General features: G+C 45.7%; 1 pseudogene; it reads left to right on the plus strand.

Annotated features, from left to right (window-relative positions):
- The first annotated feature begins 503 nt into the window (after positions 1 to 503).
- Positions 504 to 1,772, plus strand: LOC114044358 (annotated as a pseudogene).
- The last annotated feature ends 336 nt before the right edge of the window (positions 1,773 to 2,108 follow it).

Genomic DNA, 2,108 nt, shown 5'->3' on the forward strand with positions numbered 1-2,108 from the left:
ATTCCTTGCCATCACACAAAGAGCTGCTATAAATATTTTTGTACATGTGGGTCCTTTTCCCTTTTTTATAATCTCTTTGGGATACAGACCTAGTAGTGGCATTGCTGGCTAAAAGGGTATGCACAATTTTATACCCCTTTGGGCATAGTTCCAAATTACTCTCTAAAATGGTTGGATCAGTTCACAACTCCACCAATAATGCATTAGTGTCCTTCAAATTGATTTTAAAAACTGACCATTTTTCTTTTTATGCCTATTAAATCATCATCATAATAAAATGAATAAAAGGCATGTTTCCTCTTCCTAAAACCTTTATATGAGAAGGCATAAAAATCGGTAGAGGTCAAGTCATTGTGCCCTTGACCTGTGAGCATGGTAGATCCAGGTGGGGTACTTCACAGAAATGGACTGGGCTATTGAGAGACCTACTGTGTAGTGGCCAGTGCCTGGGAGCAGTTGGTGAATTGGTGACTGGGGGTGGGGGTTCATGAAGTGGTGCCAAGATGTCAGAGAGAAAAATCTTAAATAAATACTATCCACCAGATTCGATTAATCAAAAATTCCTAAACTCAAGCTGCCCAAAGATTAGCAATATGTTATGAGACTCTTGGTCATACTCAACATGAGATGTGAGACATGTGGTGGGTGTATTTATAAAGACAAGAAATTTAATGCCCAGAAGCAGACAGTGCAGAATGAGCTATATCTGGGACTCCCAGTTTTTCATTTCTGTATCATGTGCCTGTTCTAGCTGAAATCACCTTCAAAACAGACCCGGAGAATACAGATTATACCATGGAACATGGAGCCACCTGGAACTTTGCTGAGCTCGTGGAAGAAAGAAATAAACTCATTATTGCCTTCTTCATCTCTTTCCTTCTGTGCCCTTTTCTCTTCCTCTTCCAGGAGTTCCTCAGCCTCCCAGTTTTTCATTTCTGTATCATGTGCCTGTTCTAGCTGAAATCACCTTCAAAACAGACCCGGAGAATACAGATTATACCATGGAACATGGAGCCACCTGGAACATTGCTGAGCTCGTGGAAGAAAGAAATAAACTCATTTTAGCCTGGCTTCCTGGTCAGACCCCACTAGGGAGGACTCAATGGATGAAGGATCCCTCAGGCTGAGGAACTCCTGGAAGAGGAAGAGAAAACGGCACAGAAGGAAAGAGATGAAGAAGGCAATAATCCCATTAAGGTGCAGGAAAACTGGACCAAGGACTCCAAGCTGGAGGCAGATATCCTGGAGAACCTGCAGTAACTGAAGGAACTCAAGCAGCACCAGGCTAATGTGGACTTTGAAGTGATGTTACAGAGGCACCCGCTGTCCAGCTGTCTCAGGAGAAGCTCCAGTAAGAACAGGAGGAAGACCAAAAAGAAATGGAAGCATCATGGAAGAGGCCAGGAGATGGTGACTGAAGACTCTGACTCTGATGAACAGTCCACCCTTGCTCCCTCCCAGCTTGTCCATTCAGGCCAACCCCACCGCCATCTTAGAGGAGGTCCCACAGCTAAAAAAACCCAGAAATTGGAGAGCTAGGAGTGGAATGTGGGTACACTGGACAGCAAAGGTGGTGGGTCTGGTCGTAGCAACGGAAGAAAACTGCCCCAAGACTTTGTCTCAGCAATGGACATACGGTGTTGCCCTTCCTAAGCACAGTCATACCTCCGAGTTTGAAGGAGGTGGATACATCGGACTGGATAGCCAATGCCTCATCGCTGAGCCAGCTGGGGGTGTAATCAGACAGTGAAGATAGCAGCAATAGTAGCTGAAGCATCAGTTCCTCTCCTTGGGTGTAGGCCCCAGACCCTTAAGACCCCTCCCTAGTGGGGTCTGACCAGGAAGCCAGGCTAAAATGAGTTTATTTCTTTCTTCCACGAGCTCAGCAATGTGAAGAGGAGGATTGAGGTGGGTACCACGCTGTCACTTTTCCCACTTCTTAGGTGCCTTGGAACCATGGCCCTCATGCTCAAACCCAGGTAGCCACTGGGGAGGCAGACAGTTACCTCTTACCATCCCTGGAACTTCAGGGCCTTTTTCTCCTTGACAGGGCCTGAATTCATTTACCTCTTTTGTTGGTGTGTCAATCATCACATGCCACAGATAAT

Source organism: Vombatus ursinus, unplaced genomic scaffold, assembly GCF_900497805.2.
Source record: "Vombatus ursinus unplaced genomic scaffold, bare-nosed wombat genome assembly UNPS02014773.1, whole genome shotgun sequence".
Classification (NCBI taxonomy): Eukaryota; Metazoa; Chordata; class Mammalia; order Diprotodontia; family Vombatidae; genus Vombatus; species Vombatus ursinus.